The sequence below is a fragment of the Schistocerca gregaria genome, chromosome 1 (genome assembly GCF_023897955.1).
Source record: "Schistocerca gregaria isolate iqSchGreg1 chromosome 1, iqSchGreg1.2, whole genome shotgun sequence".
NCBI lineage: Eukaryota > Metazoa > Arthropoda > Insecta > Orthoptera > Acrididae > Schistocerca > Schistocerca gregaria.
In genome coordinates, this window is record NC_064920.1 from 160,877,033 (window position 1) to 160,899,372 (window position 22,340).

A 22,340-nucleotide genomic window follows, 5' to 3' on the forward strand; every position below is an offset into this window, starting at 1 on the left:
GCAGCAGCTGGATGCTAACAGCGCGTAGCGTTGCGCAGTTGGAGGTGAGCCACCAGCGGTGGTGGACGTAGGGAGAGAGATGGCGGAGTTTTGAAATTTGTAAGAATTGGTGTCATGAACTGCTATATATATTATGACTAGTGAGGTAAATACATTGTTTGTTCTCTATTAAAATCTTTCATTTGCTAACTGTGCCTATCAGTAGTTAGAGACTTCCATAGTTTGAATCTTTTAGTTAGCTGGCAGTAGTGGTGCTCGCTGTATTGCAGTAGGTCGAGTAACGAAGATTTTTGTGAGGTAAGTGATTTATGAAACATATAGGTTAATGTTAGTCAGGGCCATTCTTTCGTAGGGATTTTTTAAAAATCAGATTGCGTTGCGCTAAAAACTATTGTGAGTCAGTTTAAGCACAGTCTTGTATAATTTTTCTAAGGGGACGTTTCAGTTTCACAGAACAAGAAGGTTATCGGCGTTATGAAATACGAGTAGAATGGTTTGCTGATTGTGAAGTTTGTGGGTCTTAGGCCCAAAACATATGCATGTTGCACATTGGGAGGTGCAGGCCAGAGGTTGGCAAAGGATGTGTATTGTGCAGCATCAAGGGTCCTTACTGCTGAAGATTAGTTGCAGTGCCTGTACAGCAGTGATTGCAGTGCTCCACTACAGCTGCAGCATACTGTACAGTTAATTAGATTTCAATAACAATTATGTGTACACTGCGCTGCAATCTAAAATCAGTCTGTCACCTCATGACGATAAGCAGGTCCTTAGTGAGGATGGGGTTGAAACTCACCCATAGTCACATTGTTCGTCTGTGAGAGTAGTTTGAATGAGAGAGAGTGATACTGTGTGTGAATAGTAGCTGTATATGGAATGGTATGTTTCATTTGTTACAGGGTAAATATTTTTTAGTGTAAATATATGTGCATACTATATGTATTGACATAGTTGTGCACTATGTGCACTTGTAAATATGTGCACACCACATGTGCGGTGATAGTGTAAATAGACCAAAAATGTTGTTACATGTATGCATATCATGTGTGCAGATACAATGCATACTTGTAAATAGCGCTTTCAGAAGAGAACTCTTGTAAATAGTCCCAGCATGTCATGTAAATTAGGTTTCACCTGCTGCTAGCCATCCAAGTCTGATTAGTTTTTAGTGTACCAAAATTGTGAATAATTTCAACCAGTGATACTCTTCGAATAAATTGTGAATATTTTCAGACAGTGCACGTGTGCCCTGAAAACTATAAAAACATAATCAGCGCTACCACTGGGTGGACTGTGTATCCTTTTTCTAGTTATTAGTATTACTAATAGTGTGTAAATAAAAAGCTATCTCTGCATTGAAAAATATTGTGTTAAGATCCAAACTGTATCTGAAGAACCAAATTGTATATGAAGAACAAAACTGTATGAGCTTTGTGGAGAAGAACCAAATCGCATCTGAACAACCAAACTGTATCTGAAGAATCAAACTGTATCAGTATTTTTAAAGAAGAATCAAATTTTACCTCAAGAACCAAATACCATTTCAATTTCTGTAAGAAATGAATAAGTGAAATTTGATACCTTAGCTCTATGTTGTTGTTTACAGAATACCTATGTCCCATTGCACTATACAGGGTGTCCCAGCTATCTTGTCCACCCAAAATATCTCTGTAACAATAACAGCTATTGGAAAATGACTTTCACCGGTAACAATGTAGGGCTGGGGCCCATGAATGTACATATTTGGAAACATTCTAAAACGAAAGCATATGTGTTTTTTAACACAAACTTATGTTTTTTAAATGGACCTCCTATATTTTTTCTTCAGCAATCCATAGCATGATAAAACACATACACAATGGCGTTGATTGCATCGCAATATTCCCATTACATCCCGATATATTAAGACGCGAAGTTGATGCTTCAAACACTCGACATGCGCTGCTAGCGCACGTCCTGAGGCTCAGGCGTGAACCCCATGCTGCCCGTAATCGAGATGTGATTGACACGCGTAATCACACTTCCATACTTATCAAGAGGTCCGAACGAATAATACGGTCTGCTGCCATCCTGCATTAACGTCGTACATTCCAGCAGGTATTTATCCCATAGGCGGTTCTGTAACATATCTGTGAACCGCAACGTTAGTCACGAAGTTAACTGCGCTTATCGTTAATCCGTTACTAAAAAGGTAATGCCGTTCAACGTTAAAACTTTACTTTACTGTAGATCTAGCGCAAGTGACAGTTAATCATTCGCTCGTAATAGTAAAATTCATGTTGATGGTTTTAGTGAAACGAGCAAGTGGACTAGAAGTTTTACCGTTGTTTAGGTAAAAATGTTTTGATTTGGTAAGTTCAGGTAGGACATAGAAGATGAATGTAAACATGTTTAACAAATTAGTTTTATTATCACATAATTATCAATGTTATGTTTATCTAATGCCTTAAATGACAAATTGTTGCAAACAAATGTTTCTTAACATCACTTGGTAAAATGACCCTTTGTAGAAACTTCCACTGTGATACCAGCACTACATACTAAACATAGCGTTCACACCTCATGCTCAAAGTGATGCCCATTGGCTTGCATACATAGGGTCACTCTGCGGATGAAGCATGCCCCACTTCGTGCTACTGTTCCTCTTTTATGACTGTACAAGCATCAATAATGCGTTGCTTCACGTCCTCTGGTGTTGTTGGTTCATGTTGGTAAACAGCATCCTTCACTGCTCGCCAAAGAAAATAATCCAGCGGTGTAAGGTCCATAGATCGGGCAGGCTACCTAACTGAGCCACCTCGTCCAATCCACCTACCAGGGAACTTACGGTTCAGAAGTCGTCGTGTTCGTAAGGCATCTGTCATGCTGATACCACATGATCATTCTCCGGTTCAGAGGTACGGTGTCCAAGAGAACAGGAAGATTGTGTCGTATAAATCTGGAGTATTGTCTGCCATTTTGGATGCCATTTATAAAGAAAGGTCCGATAATGGTATCTCCAATGATCCCACACCAAACATTAACTTTCCACAGACGTTGATGCTCTACCTGACGGAGCCATTTTGGATTGTCTGCGGACCAATAATGCATACTCCTCATATTGATAATTCCTTTGTTGGAGAATGATGCCTCGTCGGTAAAGAGAACATGTGCAAAAAAATTTGGATTAGTCAGAAGTTTCTGCTGAGCCCACCGACAAAAGTTTACCCTATTGCGGAAGTCATTTCCATGAAGATCCTGGTGTAAATGAACATCGTAAGGATGAAATTTATGACGTTTAAGAATACGCTGTGCACTTGATTTCGACACACCAACTTCACGTTCAATTTGACGTGTGCTGATTTGAGGATTCACAGCTATGGTAGCGAGCACAGCAACTTCAGCACGTTCATCTGTGCGTGTTCTAGGACGATGTTGATGTCTTGGATTTAAGCTTCCCGTTTCATGTAGACGAGATGTGAGACGACCAAACATCCGGCGCGAAGGCGATGGCTTGTCAGGGAATCGTCTTCTGTACAGTCGTTCTGCCTGAACAGCATTTCGTCCACCTACAACAGGGTACAGTACAGGTATGTAGAGTAGGGTAGAAAACAGACATATTAACTTAATAATCATAATGTTCGCTAACAGTACTATCAACAAACAAGCAATCTCATAACGTATTTCCCGTCAACGTACATTCTCCATAGATCAGCAGCATTTCTACCATATCTTCATGTGTTTACATTATACTGTCAGTATAAGTTCCAGAACACAACGTTTATTCACAGTGTGTACTACCTCCGTGCCGTCACTAGATTACTCTGATGCACGACTACACTGGCAAGCGGTGTACTGCACGCCAAAGCAACAACAAAATGGATGCTCGGAGGGTGGTGGAGTACAGGAGTTTGCATGGGTCGCAAATCACAAACAAGGCGAAGTGGTAACTGTGGCAGTAGTGGGAACTACGTTGGACACTTGACTAGGTAGAGCCAGGCCCTGCGCGACAGGCACAATGGGTCATATAACGCATTAGATAAACCTTATTTTGTGTGTGCAGGATAAATAAGACAACCTGACGGGTGTACACCGATCGGCACTGGTTCATATTGTGTACGTAGATACGTAAAACGTGCAAGAAGGAAACCATTCTGTGCTTATGAGAGTTGATGGCAGCAGACAGTATTATTCGTTTCGGACCTCTTGATAAGTATGGAGGTGTGATTACACATGTCAATGACATCGCGATTACGGGAAGCATGGGGTTCACGCCTGAGCCTCAGGACATGAGCTAGCAGCGCATGTCGGGTGTTTCAAGCGTCAACGTTGCGTCTCAATATCTCGAGATGTAATGGGAGTATTGCGATGCAATCAACACCATTGTGTATGTGCTTTGTCATGGTATGGATTGTTGAAGAAAAAATATAGGAGGTCCATTTAAAAAAACATAAGTTTGTGTTAAAAAACACATATGCTTTCGTTTTAGAATGTTTCCAAATATGTACATTCATGGGCCCCAGCCCTACATTGATACCGGTGAAAGTCGTTTTCCAGTAGCTGTTATTGTTACAGAGATATTTTGGGTGGACAAGATAGCTGGGACACACTGTATATATAAAGGGTGTGCAAGACACACATGTGACTTTAGGTTTCAACATGACTGCTGTTAACGGTGAAGTTTAAGATGAAGAATAACGAAATGTGTGTATTAATTGCATGGGATTTAGCTTATCATGCTGCACGTATTGGAACAGGTGGAACGTCACTGTGCCCAATTCTAGAGATATATAGCAGACCTGCGCTTAAGAAGAATTACAGACGTAGTATCTGGGCAAATTTGTATACTACATAACTCTCAAAGTGTGATCAGGATGAAACCAGTAAAAAAAGTATACGGGATATAAGGTACAAATTCGTCTATTTCTTATCCAACATAAAAGTAATTTTACATTTTCGTAAGCAGACACAAAACTATTTTGGCACATCTTCTTCTTGACAGCAGGACCCCCATGTGATCTTCTGCTTGCCTTTAACATAAGTGATGATATGCATGTAGTCAAATAATCGAAGTGACGTCACCATACCTTTATAGGGTATACTACGACTATCCCACTCAACTGCATCGAAGAAACATGGTAACCACTTTTCACTCCGTGTTTTAGCACACTTCACATCCTAGAAAGAACTCAGTGATGAAATGGTTGCTGAGAATGTCTCTATAACACCAACATCTTCTGTGTATGCTATGAACGCAATATGCAGACTGAAGAAGCAGACAATTCCACCTGAGCCCGTATCTCGTGGTCGTGCGGTAGCGTTCTCGCTTCCCACGCCCGGGTTCGATTCCCGGCGAGGTCAGGGATTTTCTCTGCCTTGTGATGGCTGGGTGTTATGTGCTGTCCTTAGGTTAGTTAAGTTTACGTAGTTCTAAGTTCTAGGGGACTGATGACCATAGATGTTAAATCCCATAGTGCTCAGAGCCATTTGAACCATTTTTTTTAATTCCACCTGACGTTCTGGTTATTGGCAAAAGCCTGGATACTTTAACCGCTCCTTTATGCTTCAGAGCGCATTTAGTTGCATGCATCGCTACCAGGATACTGTCTTTTAATCACTCCTGCTTCATTTTATTATCCATCATCAAATTCATCATCTTCTTCTGCTCCTTCTTTTAGTGCACAACAGGCTGCATTCATAACTTAGTTGAAATTCGTCCTAAACCCAACTTAATTTTACCACAAACGGTTTTTTCAAGTGCAAATGCTGCAATACTCTGTCCTACGCCAACGTCTCTTCTTGCATGTTTTGCCTTGGTTTTATCAGCTTAAATTGAATCTGCCGAATGACGTCCTGTGAGATCTTTATTTGCTGCATGTACAGTCTCGTGTTCCAAACATGCCTTATCACTCTGTGCCAACTACTCTTGAAGCTTTGTTCCAGGTCCCCAGCAGTTACATCCAGGAATGTATAATTTAACCAGCAGTTTGTCGAGAATACCACTGATTCCACCTCTAATGCGTCTCTTATCATGCATGTTAAGCTACTGTTGTGATTGTGGTCTGCGTACTTTGTCATGTGGCAAATCGTCAACGTCAATCCAACTATTTTGTGCTGCAGGAAAACCAAGCCATTTAACTAGTGCTGTATTACCTTGACGTCTCTTAATCCTCTCTACGAAAAATACATCGGGTTCTGAGTTTTTCTACACTTCCTATGCGTAACAGTATCCTGTGATTTCAGTGCCACTACTATCCTTTAAGATATAAGTTCTTGGATTCATTCTTTGCACCTTGGAAACTGCGAATATCTCAGTTGACCAGTTTGGAAGTATGACTTCTCAATTTCCGTCTTTTGTTTTGACATACGTACTAAATCATTCATATTAAACTTTTATTTGTATGGATCCAGCAAATTATTACGATTGTATGCCATATCTAGGAGTCCATTATCATAAAAATCAATTAGCATAACTTTTATTGTGCTATGTTTTGTTCGACCACACTATGCAATTATTTGTGAAAGGATATCTATCCAGTTGCATGAATCGTGAAGATTAAAATACATCGACATTTACGCATTTATTGTTCTGATCAAACGCTCCACGATACTCGCCTATTATAAAACTCCCCACCATGATCTGTTTGAAGGTTGTCTGGACGTGAGTTCCTTCCTGTGTGCAACGAATGCTCAAACACCTCTGCAACATCTCTCCGTTTTCGTTTTCACACGTAATGCCCAGGCAAATTTAGAGTATGCATCAATGACCATTAAAATATACTTGAAACCATTATTCACATGTGAATACCCCCTCATATCTAAAAGATCAGCCTACCATATGTCATCCAAATCTTGAATCGTAACTTGTCTACAAGGACATGTTTTGGATGCTGGTTTGTGAAGTTATCGAACTACTGTCTCCATATTTATTCGATGACACCTCTCCCTCAAAGCTGTGAAATTATTGTTACAACCTCATTGCAATTAGGTGTTTTACAAGTGGTAGCTGATGTCATGAGCAATCGTAGCCGTTGTATTGCCTCATTGAAATCGTCATTATATATATATACTGTGGGAATCGATTGTTCGCTCTTTTGTGCTGAATTTCAATACCATAACTGCTAGTTTCACCGTCTAATATGGGTTTTATAATGGTTTTATATTTCACACTGCTTTGGGTTTTTGGTCCTCCATTTGCTTTCTTACGTAGATCAGTCTAATGCAATATTTCACTATACGTTTCTAGATATTTAGCTGAATAATTTAGGGTTTTCGAAGGTATTAGGAAAATAAGGTTAAGTAGACCTGGTGTTCTTTGAAATTCCCTATCGCTAATCTTTATGGTGTTATCATTTAAACTTATAGACTGTGGGCCCAGTATGTATGGTTTACCCCGCTGGCGCGCAATATTCTGTCTATCCAATCATCACTGTGATGGTTAATGAACTCGACAATAGCATCGTCATCACGTAATTTTATAGAGAGCTGCGTAAGAGATTCAGTAACTGGATAAAAGATTTCTCTTAGTGTTTAATCCCTCTCCAAACACCCTAATCTTAACAGCCATAATTTCTCTAGAATGGCCTTCTGTACCTCAATGACTTTAGTCGACATTTTGTTATATACTAAGCAGAGTTCTGTGCGGGATATACCTTATATACATTGTTTTCAATTCTACCAACCTTTACAGTTAAGTCATTCACTGTCTTTTCAGTTACATTAGCCCTATCATTTGGTGTGATGATCGGTCGGTCACATAAGAGTCGCACAATGTGCCATTAGTTCCCTGCATACATTGCCAACTTTAGTTTGGAGATCCTGAATTCTTCCATTCATGTGGAAGCGAATGTTCTGTCTATGTATAAGCATCCTCTCAGGTTGAGTGCTCAACATTCATGCCAACTTGTCCATGGTGCGATGTATACTGACGTAATCACCTCTTGTCATAGCTATAGACATAGAAACTCTTGCAAGTTTTTTCTATATCTAGCATCATTCAGTTTCCTTGTTTTATCAATTACAAGAAACCTGTACTGTGTGTGTGATTCCAGCAATCTCCACATGTTTTTACAAATTCGTTGAATGACTTATCAGTTCTTATATGTGCTCTAAATTCAGATTGTCTTCTTCAAAGGCTATAATGAGGTTTGTATTCTCTCTCACCAACTGTTTTGGGATTCTGGAATATGTCTGACTCAAATAAAGTACGTCCACGCTCACATAACGACCAAATCAGAATATCTTCGAATTTGATCCTGCTTGTCCACAGCAACATCGTCGAATAACAGCACATTGTTCGGCTTTACTTTTTCCAGTGAAGCAGTATCACTGTTTTCAGTGAGTGTCGTGTATGTCACACCTTGGGCACCTTGCCATTATCTCCTGTAATAGATGACATCAGGCCTGAAACAGCGTTTTTCAGTACATGCGTCCATGCTCAAAGCGGAATCCATCTGGGTGTGCTAGAAGCGACATGAGAACATTTGCCTTCCTGTAGCTAGATGAACCTACAATTATCGCTCACATGTTATCAGGAAGGAGTATCACATTCTTTTTCTTCTGTACCATCACAGGATCAGTCACTTACAACAAAGTTCCTGTGACAGGATTGCTTCACCCACCCTGACATGGTTCTGACTACATCAGGAATTGGCGTGCACTGAACTTTTATAGAAAAAAATACTTGCAATAGAAATAATAATAATAATAATAATAACATATGTAGCCACTATAGCGCAATCACCCTACCAACTGAGCTACAATGCGTACGATAATGAGATGGTTATGGAGTAACAAATAACATACAATTTGCGATAATATAAATATTTTATTTTCACTTCAGAAGTGGTACATAGGATGCACTATATCGACAAAAAAATCCACTGGTACATTTGTCACAGTGTTTCCCGATTAACCGTTTCTTGTATTCAATAAATTCTGCTCCTGTTTCTCATATGCTGATGGGAGCATCACAAAACTCAGGTATTTCATCAGCAGATCTAGCGTGGATCGACTCGATAGTTATCAGAGTCGACTTTGGCACTGCATTCACACATCAAATAAACCAGTGGTCTAATTCATTTACGTGTACACTGCACACATGTAGACTGTTAACAACTCTCAAATACACGGTAATCATCGTCCCAGTCTCTCTAACAAAATAGATATCACCATTCTTAATCAAATAAGATCACTACAGTGGTGTGATGTAAATAAATGGGTCGGTCTCCAGATTTCACTCTGACAGCTGCGTCATTTTGCATTGATGTGATGGATAGCGTCAGGCCAGCACAGTGAAAGTCTGGGGAGACAGAAATGGGTTATACGCCGTAATCATCTGAGCATTGATTCAGTGTATCTCACAACATAGCTCTTCCCATTCCAACTCAGTAAACAACTCTTTAAACTCTATCTCCATCACCGCAGACCACTGACAGTCTACTGCTTCTCACTTTCATCTAGCACTTAAATTATATGGGCGAGTGAATAGTGGTAGTGCACAGGGAGCAACTGGTATCTTCTCATCCACCACATCCACACTTTGTCCTTGCAGTATCACTGGAATGTTCCACAGCTCAATGGATGGTGCATATGTTGGAGTCCAGTAGTCACCTGCACCATGCTGTTTGAAACCCTCGATGGACTTCTGCTAGTCAGGGACATGCTGGGTGTCATCATCGATGAGTGGCGTGGACTATAAGCTTCTCGTCCTGCTACAACATACTGACCAGAAGCGCTACAGTTTCCCACTTGCTGGCTGCCACAGCAGGTCCTGACCAGCTGGAGGTCCCTGCAGGACCTGACAAGCTAGAGGTCACCTCTGCAGGTCTCAACACTCTCAGCTGCTGAACAAAGAAGAAGAAGAAGAAGCATTACTTGTGAGATAAGGAAATGGAGCTGGACAAAGAAGAAACAACAACAATAACAAAGACATGTAATTAGTACTTACTCTTCCTTTCCTGGAGTGGGCCGCTGTATGATCTCAGTTGCTATTGCTATTGACATCTCATAATCGTTCCACTGACTGACACTAGTGAGCTGCTCACATCATATCCGTGCTGTCTCGATCATGTGACGGGATGCAGCATTCTCATTGGTTCCAGCCAACTTTTTCGCCGGCCGCGGTGGTCTCGCGGTTCTAGGCGCGCAGTCCGGAACCGTGCGACTGCTACGGTCGCAGGTTCGAATCCTGCCTCGGGCATGGATGTGTGTGATGTCCTTAGGTTAGTTAGGTTTAAGTAGTTCTAAGTTCTAGGGGACTAATGACCACAGCAGTTGGGTCCATAGTGCTCAGAACCATTTGAACCATTTGAACCAACTTTTTCACCCATGACATCTCTATTTCGAGAGCATTCTGGTGATGGTATAGTGAATTAGGTCAGTCGGACTGTGGCTACTGAAGAGTGAACATTCGTCTCTTAGACATATGAAGTGGGCATTTCAAAAAATGTAGACTGTTCCAGCACAAGCAACTACCTGCATGCGATGCAAAAAGCAACTTCAAACCCTCGTGTTGCATAACTAATGCTTGCTGAAAAGTATTCCTCTTCTTACGTTCCTCCATTATCTTTCCCTTTCGATTCTCATATAGTGTGCTGTAGACACAGTCCTTGGCTGCATGTTTACAGGTAATACAGTTGTTAAACTCCTCTCTGTATGACTTCAACATCTTATCAACTGAACAAATTGCGAGCTTTTCCCATCAAATAAAGAGACCCACAGTTCTGCCTCACGCAAACTGATTAACTAAAGGATATGCAAACTGAATTTTATAAATAAGCAATGTATCCCACGCAACGTAATTGACATTGATTTCAATTTCGCATCATGAAATTCTTCCAGTCCAACAGTTTATCACAGACTGCGCGATTTTTCCTGCCAATTTTTTTCTGGGAGGGGTGAAGGCTTAGGGGAGAGGAGAGGATGGGAGAGACGACGAGGGGAGGGGACGGAAAAGGGGTGGGGGGAGCTGGGCATTTCCCAGAGTAACGAGAGAGGGACCCACCAATGGGATGCAGAATTCCCGGAAGTCGAGGGGCTAATTAATTGATCAATTTAAATAATTAGTCCACTAATTTAATATCAAAAGTGTGTGAGAACTGCATCCTACTACTAGTGAAGTACCTTGAGAACGCACTGTATGTTCATTCATGTCAACACCAATCACCATTCTTAACCCAAATGGGATCGCTACAGTGGGGTGCTGTAATTAAATGGATCGGTCTCCAGATTTCAGCCTGAGTGTTGCATTAGCTCGTATTGATGTGGTAGATGGCTTCAGGCCAGCACAGTAAAGGTGTGGGGGAGATAGAGAATGTTTGTACTCCGTAGTCATGTGAACACTGATGAGTTTCACTCCCCACACTTCCCTCTGTTACCATATTGAGAATTCCATATTGAGAATTACGTTGCAGGACGTGTCGAATCAGCTTATCCCTTGTTTTAGTCAAGGTGTGCCATATTTTTTTTCTCCTTCCTTCCAATCAGTACTACTACGTTGGTTACCTGATCTGATTCACCTTCAGCATACAGTAAAGCACCATTCCAAAAGTCTCTTCTCTTGCTTATATTGTTCATCGTCCACCTTTCACTTACCTGCAACGCTACATTCCCGATACATACCTTCAGAAATGATTTAAATGCAAATACGATGTTAGCGTACTCTATTTTTCAGAAAAGCTTTTCTTACAATTTCCAGTTTTCATTACACAGGATGTAATTAACATCCCTTTATAGTGTTTGAACACTTATAGTGAGGACCAAGACAGTTAAGTTCAGCATAGGAACTCAGGTTCGGCAATGTTCCGTTTTCTGCTACACGCAAAATACCCCAATACACGTTGCTCTCTGATTCCTGTTGCTTGTCGTCTCTGTTCACTAACAAGGAGGGCGCTTTGTGACGACCGCCAGCGGCAACATAGAGACAGTACATCTGAACTGTATTCCGGTACACGATCACCAGTCCCTGGTCGTCCAGCACCCGCCGCAACTTTTATCCACTCCAGCAGGTCTTCCTAGTACGCCACAGGGGTGTCGTAAATAAAGGATTTCATATGACCCAACACGTAGCAGTCTTTTTTTTTTGTATCATCAGTCTTCTGAATGGTTTGATGCGGCCTCTCCTGTGCCAACTTCTTCATCTCAAAGTAGTAATTGCAACCTACATTACTTGCTGGATGTATTTCAATCTCTGCCTTCCTCTACAGGTTTTGCCCTCTACTCTAGTAACATGGAAGTCATTCCCTGATTTCTTAACAGATGTCCTATCATCCTGTCCCTTCTCCTTGTTCAGTGTTTTCCAAACATTCCTTTCCTGTCCAATTCTGCGCAGAACCTCCTCATTCCTTACTTTATCAGCCCACCTACTCTTCAAATATTGTCTGTAGCGCCACATCTCAAATGCTTCGATTGTCTTCTGTTCCGGTTTTCCCACGTACAGTCCGTGTTTCACTACCACACAATGCTGTACTCCAGACGTACATTCGACACTAGTAGACTTCTCTTGGCCAGGAATGCCCTTTTCGCTAATGCTACTCTGCTTCTGATGCCCTCTTTGCTGCGTCCGTCATTGGTTAATTTGTTGTCTAGGTAGCAGAATTCCTTAACTTCATCTACTTCATGACCATCGATCCTGGTGTTAAGTTTCCCGCTGTTCTCATTCGTGCTACTTCTCATTACTTTAGACTTTCTTCGATTTTCTCTCAATCCATGTCTTGTTCTCATTAGACTGTTCATTTCATTCAGCGGATCATGTAATTCTCCTTCACTTTCACTCAGGATAACAATGTCACCAGCGAATCGTATCTTTGATATCCTTTCACCTTGAATTTTAATCCCACTCCTGACTTTTATTTCCATCACTGCTTTTTCGATGTGCAGATTGAACAGTATAGGCGAAAGGCTCCACCCCTCTTTTACACCCTTCCTAATCCGAGCACTTCGTTGTTGGTCGTCCACTATTACTATTGCATCTTGGCTCTTGTACATTTTCTACATCACCCGTCCCTCCCTATAGCTTATCCCTACTTTTCTCATAATTTCGAAAATCTTGAACCATTTAGTAATATCGAACGCTTTTTCCAGGTCGACAAATCCTATGAACGTGTCTTGATTTTTCTTTAGTCTTGCTTCCATTATCAACAGCAACATCAGAATTGCCTCTCTGGTGCCTCCACCTTTCACAAAGCCAAACTGATCGTCATCTAAGATATTTTCCATTCTTCTGTATATTATTCTTGTAAGCAACTTAGATGCATGAGCTGGTAAGTTGATTGTGCGATAATTCTCGCACTTGTCGAATCTTTCTTCGGAATTGTGTTGATGGTGTTTTTCCGAAAGTCTGATGGAATGTCGCCAGACTCATACATTCTACACACCAACGTGAATAGTCGTTTCCTTGCCACTTCCCTCAACGAGTTTAGAAATTCTGATGGAATTTTATGTAACCCTTCTGTCTTATTTCATCTTAACTCCTCCAAAGTTCTTTTAAATTCTGTTTCTTCTAAATCGACTCCTGTTTCTTTTTCTCTTACATCAGACAAATCTTCCCCCCATCCCCCACCCCCACCCAGCCCCCCTCATAGAGGCATTCAATGTGCTCTTTCCATTTATCCGTTCTCTCCTCTGCATTTGGCAGTGGAATTCCCATTGCGCTCTTAATGTTAATGCCCCTGCTTTTAATTTAACCGAAGATTGTTTTGTCTTTCCTGTACGCTGAGTCAGTACTTCCGACAATCATTTCTCTTTCGATTTCTTCACATTTTTCATGCAAACATTTCGTCTTAGCCCTATTTATTTCATTTTTCAGCTACTTGTATTTCTGTATTCCTCAGTTTCCCTGAACATTTTTGTACTTCCTTCTTTCATCGATTAACGTAAGTACTTCTTCTGTTACCCATGGTTTCTTTGCAGTTACCATCTTTGTACCTATGTTTTTCTTTCCAACTTCTATGATTGCCATTCTACTTCAACTGTACTGCTTATTGAGCTATTCATTATTACTGTATCTATGGCCTTAGAGAACTTCAAGCGCATCTCGTGATTCCTTAGTACTTCCGTATCCCATTTCTTTGCGTACTAATTCTTCTAATCTCTTAAACTTAAGCCTACTCTTCATCATTACTACATTGCGATCTGAGTACATATGTGCTTCTGCGCACGTCTTACAATCCGGAATCTCTGACTGACCATGACGTAATCTAACTGAAATCGTCCCGTATCACCTGGCATTTTCCAAGTATGCCTCGCCCTCTTGTGATTCTTGAACAGAGTATTCGCTACTACTATCTGAAATTTACTGCAGAACCCAATTAATCTTTGTCCTCCCTCATTCTTGTCCCAGGTCCATATTCTCCTGCAACAATTTCTTCTGCTCCTTCCCCTACAACTGCATTACAGTGCCCCATGACTATTAGATTTTCATCTCCCTTTATGTACCGTATTACCCTTTCAATTCACTTCACTGATTCCTACTGTATGTAGGCTGAGCCTTTGTATTTCCCGTTTCAGATTGTCTAGCTTCCCTGCCTCATTCAAGCTTTTGACATTCCACGCCCCGACCCATAGAACATTATCCTTTAATTGGCTATTCAGTCTTTTCCTCACGGTCAGCTCTCCCTTTGCAGTACCCTCCAGAAGATCCGAATGGAGGACTGTTCCGGTATCTTTTGCCGTAGAGAGATAATTGAGGCACTTTTACAATTACATCGCCACATGTTCTGTGGATACACGTTATGTGTCTTTAATGCAGTGGTTTCCATTCCCTTCTGCATCCTCATGCCGTTGATCATTGCTGATTCTTCCGTCTTTAGGGGCAGTTTCCCACCGCAAGGACAAGATAGTGCCCTGAACCTCTGCCCGCTCATCTGCCCTATCTGACAAGGCCGTTGGCAGAATGAGATTGACTTCTTATTCCGGAAGTCTTCGACCGCCAGTGCTGATTATTAATCAAAATTTTTAAGCGGTGATGGGTGTCGAACCTGAGACCGAGGAAAGACACTGCCCCTAGATCACAGATGCCGGCCATAGTAGTCTGGAGGGTTCAAATCGGACGGACAAGCAAGCGAAGCAATGAGGCCACCACGACGTATTGACTGTTGCCCAAATCGTTGGTCCTCCAAAGTAGGTTTTGATCAGTGCACACGTCACTGCTGTGGGAATAGAAAACGCCTTCCCTGATGAATCTGGCTTCATCTGTGAAAAGAAGGAGAAGCACGAGGAGGAGATCAGGGTTTAACGTCCCGTCGACAAAGAGGTCATTAGAGACGGAGCACAAGTTCGGATTATGGAAGGATGGGGAAGGAAATCGGCCGTGCCCTTTCAAGGAAACCATCCCAGCATTTATCTGAAGCGATTTAGGGAAATCACGAACACCCTAAATAGGGGTGGCAGTGAGCCGTGGTAAAAAAACTGCTGTTTTGAAGAGCGCGCCGCAGCGCTTTGTGTGAAGCAGTCGCCCTCCGTTTCTGGCGGTGGCGCCGCTGTGGCAATCGCAGCTTTGGTGTCTCCCTCTGGTGGGAAAGGGGAAAGGTTGGGTGTTTACGTGCATTTAAGGGGCGCTATAAGCTCGCCAGTTGGTCAGTCGGAGTGAGGCTAGGTCCGTCACGCGTCTCCAGTTGCTGGTCTGTCTCTCGTTCGCATTTGTGCGGCAGTTAGTGTCGGTCTGTCGTCGGAGTGTTAGTATGTCTGTCGTTTGGATCAACCTTTAAAGCCAGAAAATGAGTGTGTTGCCACTCCGCCAGTAACAGAACTCAGGTAGTGGTCGCCCGGTCGGGGTTGAGTTCCCGCATCTGAGTCTGCGCGTTAGGCCGCCAGTCAAAACGAGTTGGCGGTTGGATTGATCGGTTGGTCGGTCGCGCACTGGGACACAAGATTACTTGTCCGTCTTGAGCGTCGGCGCCTGTGAGGTCGCCACGTCAGTCCAGTGGGCCGCGCCTAATAGCGAGGCGTAGTGGCTTCGCAGCCGACACGAGAGCTACAGGAGCGAAAGCCACGACATCGGGCTGGCCGGGGCGAGCTGCGACGCCGTGAGACGGGAGATCGGCGCGCCTTCCTGCGTCCGTTGAAGCGGCTGGCAGCGGACGGTTCGGGAGAGCGTTTTGCGGGGTGCTGCGCCAGGTCTTCGTCAGAAATCGCAGTTTGTTAGAAGTTAAGTGACTGGTGATATGTGATTTCATTTACTTGTTAAATTCTACTTGTTTTCATGGTCAGTCTCTCGCCCCCAGCTTGCTCGTCTCTCTCCCGTCCGCATTTGTTAGGCAGTTAGTGTCTGTCTGTCTGTCGATATGCCATACGTTAAAAGCTGCCTCTGTCATGTTTGTCGGTTTCGGTGTTAACGAATTTATTGCTTAAGGTGTAAAGGCCGAATTCCCGAAATATGTTTCTATCTTGCCCATCATCTTGAGAGGCGGTATATGTGTAATGTAGAGCACGTTTGTACATTTTATATAAGATTGCATTTCATGGGTTTTTATTTTAATGGTCATTTTAGTATAAAAAGTTGCCACCCTTCCACCGTAAGAGTTTTCTTTTGAAAGCCAGTTGCACTTTCGGTGGCAAGTAATTTTTAGTGTGAGTGTTTTGTGCCACTTCCATCCCTCCTACGGGATGCATAGTTTATGTGTTTGTGTGAGTTGTTAAAATTTTTAGTTTAAAGTAATCTGGTGTGTTGTAGATTCCACCAGTGTAGTTTTTCAGAGGTTCTTGCAAGCGGTCGTGACTACGGCCGTCTTAAAAGGGATCGGCAGGGTCATCAGCCCGAAAGCTCATACTGTCAAAAAAAAAAGTGTTATTTCTGCCTCTGAATAAACTGTAACTTGATATTTACAGGGTGCTTTCTGATTGTAATTTTAAATCTGTTTTTTTTTTTTTTTTTTTTTAAAAAAAGGGCTTTTAGGAATAAAATTTCCATTTATTGAAAAAAATTAATTTGTTTTCATCAGTTACCCAATGGCAACTACTTCCACCCTCACATAGTGTGATTAAATGCGTTAATATTCTTGATGACTCGGTAGTAAATAAAGTAAATTCTTAAGAAAAGGTTTGGAAAGTAAATTCACGGTTCAGGCAGGACGCGGGTATCTGTGAAAAGGATTATCTGTGGGAAGTGTTTCTAGGTGCAGGACCCATTCTTCCCAAAACCAGGTGGGTTAGCAGGTAACAGGACACACTCCTGCCGAACAAACCATTGGCCTGCAGGTCGAGACCTTCCAGTACTGTGCGGTCTTATGTCTGAGACTACGTCAGATCGGTTTAGAGTCAATGTGTCCTCCGAAGCACTTGCAGTTTCATTAAGTAGAACGCTAAGGAAAACGTTACTTCTGAAAGATAACACTTTCGGATTGCCAATTTTTTTGAAACGTGCAGCAGCGCGATGGCCCTGCAACATTAAGTGTTTGCAGAAACTTTATTAGAACTATTTATATTGAGGAGCTGGATACTGTGGAGACTCAAATAGACCGCAACCATGTGGAAATACCTTGTGACAAATATCAGTGAGAAAAATAACTTGTAACCTGAAAAGAAAAGCCACACAAGATACACTACTGGCCATTAAAATTGCTACACCACGAAGATGACGTGTTACATACGCGAAATTTAACCGACAGGAAGAAGATGCTGCGATACGCAAATGATTAGCTTTCCACAGCATTCACACGAGGTTGGCGCCGGTGGCGACACCTACAACGTGCAGACATGTGGAAAGTTTCCAACCGATTTCTTATACTCAAACAGCAGTTGACCGGCGTTGCCTGGTGAAACGTTGTTGTGATGCCTCGTGTAAGGAGGAGAAATGCGTACCATCATGTTTCTGGCTTTGATAAAGGTCGGATTGTAGCCTATCGCGATTGCGGTTTATCGTATCGCGACATTGCTGCTCGCGTTGGTCGTGATCCAATGACTGTTAGCAGAATATTTAATCGGTGGGTTCAGGGCGGTAATGCGGAACGCCGTGCTGCATCCCATCGTCCTCGTATCACTAGCAGTCGAGATGGCAGGCATCTTATCCGCATGGCTGATGGCTGTAATGGATCGTGCAGCCACGTGTCGATCCCTGAGTCAACAGATGGGAACGTTTGCAAGACAACAACCAATCTGCACGAACAGTTCGACCACGTTTGTAGCAGCATGGACTATCATCTCGGCGACCAAGGGTACGGTTACCCTGCATAACAGACAGGAGCGCCTGCTATGCTGTACTCAACGACGAACCTGGGTGCATGAATGGCAAAACGTCATTTTTTCGGATGAATCCAGCAACATGATGATCGTATCCGTGTTTGGTGACATCGCAGTGAACGCACATTGGAAGCGTGTATTCGTCATCGCCATACTGAGGTATCACCCGGCGTGATTATATAGGGTGCCATTGGTTACACGTCTCCGTCACCTCTTGTTCGCATTGACGGCACTTTGAACAGTGGACGTTACATTTCAGATGTGTTACGACCCGTGGTTCTAACCTTCATTCGATCCCTGCGAAACCCTACATTTCAGCAGGATAATGCACGACCGCATGTTGTAGGTCCTGTACGGGCCTTTCTGGATACAGAAAATGTTCGACTGCTGCCCTGGCTAGCACATTCTCCAGATCACTCACCAACTGAAAACGTCTGGTCAATGGTGGGCGAGCAACTGGCTCGTGACAATACGCCAGTCACTACTCTTGATGAACTGTGGTATCGTGTTGAAGTTGCATGGGTAGCTGTAACACATGCCATCGAAGCTCTGTTTGACTCAATGCCCAGGCGTAGCAAGGCCATTATTATGGCCCGAGGTGGTTGTTCTGGGTACTGATTTCTCACGATGTATGCACCCAAACTACATGAAAATGTAATCGCATGTCAGTTCTAGTATAATGTATTTGTCCAATGAATACCCGTTTATCATCTGCATTTCTTCTTGGTGTAGCAATTTTAATGGCCAGTAGCGTATTTGTGGGAGACCGTCAAAGATAATTTACAATCAGTTCAAAGGAGAAGATAGGCAAGCAGTAACAATCAGAGATGTCGACAGCTTTCGGAAATCTGTTTACAAAGGCAGGCGTAAAATTCTGCCGAAATTGCCGAAAAGTGTTGAAGAGGTTCATGATGTTATCAACACGCTAAATATGGAAACTAAAGACGGTACAAATTTCTTGCTAGAAAATAACACCGAGATAAAAGTTGTGACATTTTCTGAACCTGAAAACGTTAAAATACTTACTCAGGGTGACACAATATATGATGATGTATCATTCAAGTGCCGCACAAATTTTTATCAACAGTTCACAATACTCGGGCTAGTTAATGGACATTATACAGAGTATTCGTAATTAACCGTTTCGGTTTGAAAACGATGTAAGCCTGCTGCTACGGTCGTAGGTTCGAATCTGACTTGGGCATGGATGTGTGTGATATCCTTAGGTTAGTCAGGTTTAAGTAGTTCTAAGTCTAGGGGACTGATGACCTCAGATATGAAGTCCCATCAAAGTAACATACAAAGGCAACTTCAGCAGGAATATATAGCATGTGGCACAGTTTATTAAACAAAAATATATACATATTACATACGCATTTTGTATGAACAATGCACACAGTGTACAAAATTAACGTTTAAAAGAAATCCTTTATTTTGGTCTGTCTAAGCAAGCCTACATGCTTACGAGCAGCTAAGTCACGTACTTTTTTCATTACAGATATCTGAAACTGTCACTTTAATCTTGGGCTTCAAACCATCGCAAGGCAGTATCTAAAAAAGTGAACGCCTCAGAAACTGTTGGTATACTTTCATCTTCGCTTTCTGGAACACTGATTGATGAGATGCTGGAGGCGTCATCTTTATCAGTGACGACGTTTACAATCTCTCTGTCCTGCATGATTTGGTGTCCTGGATCTGCGTCATCGATATTCATCCATTCATGTAGGTCTTCTTCCTCACTTTCGTGGCAATCTATTTCTTTTAGCATACCGAGAATTTCGGACATATCATTCTGTTCGTCATTTTCAATCATACCTTGTGAATTTTCTTGTGTCCAAAATTTTATTCCAGGCTTTCTGCAAATTCTCTTCCTTTACACTATTCCATGCTGCGCTGATAATGTAGGACGCGTCCTTCAAGTCAATATTCTTATGATTTCTTAATATACTTTCTTCTCCATCCTCTTCTCTTTCTAACAGTAACTTATTTCCTGTAATATCGTTTGAAAGTCTCAATAACGCCTTGATCCATGGGCTGTAATAAGGAGGTTACGTTAGGTGGAAGAAATATTACCTTTATGAACTGGTCTTTTTCGTTTTAAATATCACATGACGGATGAGTTGGTGCATTGTCAAGGAGAAGTAGTGTTTTCTCACTCTTCCCATTATTTAGCTGATGAGCTTTTACAGAGGGTACGAAAACGTCCAGAAACGACTTCATAAAAATCATACTATCCACCCTGTAAGTAAGCTGTTTAGGTTTTTTTTTTTGGTAACGCCGCTGCCACGTAGCGCTCTGTATAAAAATCACTGGCTGTGCCGTGCGCAGTCTGTGTTTAGTTTGCATTGTTGTCTGCCATTGTAGTGTTGAGCAGCGGCAGCTGGATGCTAACAGCGCGTAGCGTTGCGCAGTTGGAGGTGAGCCGCCAGCAGTGGTGGACGTGGGGAGAGAGATGGCGGAGTTTTGTAATTTGTAAGACTGGATGTCATGAACTGATATATATATTATGACTATAAAGGTAAATACATTGTTTGTTCTCTATTAAAATCTTTCATTTGCTAACTGTGCCTATTTTGAATCTTTTATTTAGCTGGCAGTAGTGGCGCTCGCTGTATTGCAGTAGCTTGAGTAACGAGGATTTCTGTGAGGTAAGTGATTTTTGAAATGTATAGGTTAATGTTAGTCAGGGCCATTCTTTTGTAGGGATTTTTGAAAGTCAGATTGCGTAGCGCTAAAAACTATGGTGTGTCAGTTTAAGCACAGTCGTGTATAAATTGTTCTAAGGGGACGTTTCAACCCAGGCACGCTTTTGTGAGGTGTACACAACAGGCAATGCTCCGTCAGCGGTGGCCCAGTGCGGCGACTACTGTGGGAAACTTGGTTTGGGAGTGAGGGGGATGATGGACGGTAGGGTGGGAGAGTAACAGGTGCGAGCGAGTACACAGTTCGGTGAAGCGGTCGTTCGGTTGACCGACATTCGGATAATCGGCGCTCTACTGTATATATATAAATGACGTAGTAGATAGTGTCGGAAGTTCCATGAGGCTTTTCGCGGATAATGCTGTAGTATACAGAGAAGTTGCAGCATTAGAAAATTGCAGCGAAATGCAGGAAGATCTGCAGCGGATAGGCACTTGGTGCAGGGAGTGGCAACTGACCCTTAACATAGACAAATGTAATGTATTGCGAATACATAGAAAGAAGGATCCTTTATTGCACGATTATATGATAGCGGAACAAACACTGGTAGCAGTTACTTCTGTAAAATATCTGGGAGTATGCGTGCGGAACGATTTGAAGTGGAAAGATCATATAAAATTAATTGTTGGTAAGGCGGGTGCCAGGTTGACATTCATTGGAAGAGTCCTTCGAAAATGTAGTCCATCAACAAAGGAGGTGGCTTACAAAACACTCGTTCGACCAATACTTGAGTATTGCTCATCAGTGTGGGATCCGTGCCAGGTCGGGTTGACGGAGGAGATAGAGAAGATCCAAAGAAGAGCGACTCGTTTCGTCACATGGTTATTTGGTCAGCGTGATAGCGTTACGGAGATGTTTAGCAAACTCAAGTGGCAGACTGTGCAAGAGAGGCGCTCTGCATCGCGGTGTAGCTTGCTGTCCAGGTTTCGAAAGGGTGCGTTTCTGCATGAGGTATCGAATATATTGCTTCACGAGATCACGAATGTAAAATTAGAGAGATTCGAGCGCGCTCGGAGGCTTTCCGGCAGTCGTTCTTCCCGCGAACCATACGCGACTGGAACAGGAAAGGGAGGTATTGACAGTGGCACGTAAAGTGCCCTCCGCCACACACCGTTGGGTGGCTTTCGGAGTATAAATGTAGATGTAGATGTAGAATTGTCCGAACGTTGGACATGCCTGCGAGCATGGTGCATAAAATCCTACGAAACGTTGCTGTCCATACAATATCATTCATGTTCGGGAGTTGCTTGCTGCTGCCCTGTCAGTAGACATACGCTCGCTCTGGAATTTATTGCTCGCATGGAAGTGGACAATGAATCGCCATGGAACATTCTGTCGACAGACGACGCTTTATCCATATTCAAGGACATGTCAGTACTCTGAATTGCAGAAATGGGCAACGGAAATTCCGCTCACACATCAGCTTGTACCACTTCATTCCGCAAAGGTGACTGCGTGGTGCGAGTTGACGGCATCGTTTATCGTAG

The 22,340-nt window shown here is 42.5% G+C and overlaps 1 protein-coding gene across 1 annotated transcript in view; it reads right to left on the bottom strand.

Moving 5' to 3' along the window:
* Nucleotides 1-6,674: 6,674 nt before the first annotated feature.
* LOC126335630 (regucalcin-like) overlaps nucleotides 6,675-22,340 on the bottom strand; it is a 331,250-nt gene continuing 315,584 nt past the window's right edge. The window contains exon 7 of the mRNA XM_049999095.1: nucleotides 6,675-6,685. The gene's annotated coding sequence lies outside the window, so the exon portion shown is untranslated. The remainder of the gene's footprint in view (nucleotides 6,686-22,340) is intronic.